Below are 639 nucleotides of genomic sequence, written 5' to 3' on the forward strand. Positions count from 1 at the left end.
TTAAACGCCATCGATTTTCTCATACTCGCCGCATCGATTTTTAAATTTCCTATTGATTCCTGCCCTAAATCTCCTTAAGCAAAGACTGCGCCGCGCAGATGACATCTCTGATTAGCACCCGCCGGCCGCGGGGGGGGCAGACGCACCGGACGCCTGAGTTCCGTCCCGGGACTGTGGGGCCTGGAGGGGGCGCCAGCATCCCCTGAGGGCAGTGGGGTCGGGGGGTGAGAGCAGGGGGACCTGGGGCCCAGGCGCCTGGGTTCTCTGAGGACAGTGGGGTCTCGGGGGTGCAAGCAGGGGGACCCGGACGCCTGGGTTCTCTGAGGACAGTGGGGTCAGGGGGGTGAGAGCAGGGAGACCTGGAGCCCGGACGCCTGGGTTCTCCCACCAGTGTAGCGCTGGGCAAAGGCAACGAGGCCCAATTCATCAGAGCCAGAGCGAGGGGCCGGGAGCCGGGATGCCTGGGTTCTCTCCAGCCCTTGGGAGAAGAGCAAAGGCTGCAGGGGGATCGAAGCGGAGGGGCTGGGAGCCCAGATGCCTGGGTTGTGGGGCCTGGGGGTTGAGAGCCAGGGCCTCGGACACCTGGGTTTGCTGAGGGCCATAAGAGTGGTGGTATGACCCATCTCCTCTGCCCACAGG

The sequence above is a fragment of the Alligator sinensis genome, unplaced genomic scaffold, assembly GCF_000455745.1.
Source record: "Alligator sinensis unplaced genomic scaffold, ASM45574v1 scaffold1575_2, whole genome shotgun sequence".
Taxonomy (NCBI): domain Eukaryota; kingdom Metazoa; phylum Chordata; order Crocodylia; family Alligatoridae; genus Alligator; species Alligator sinensis.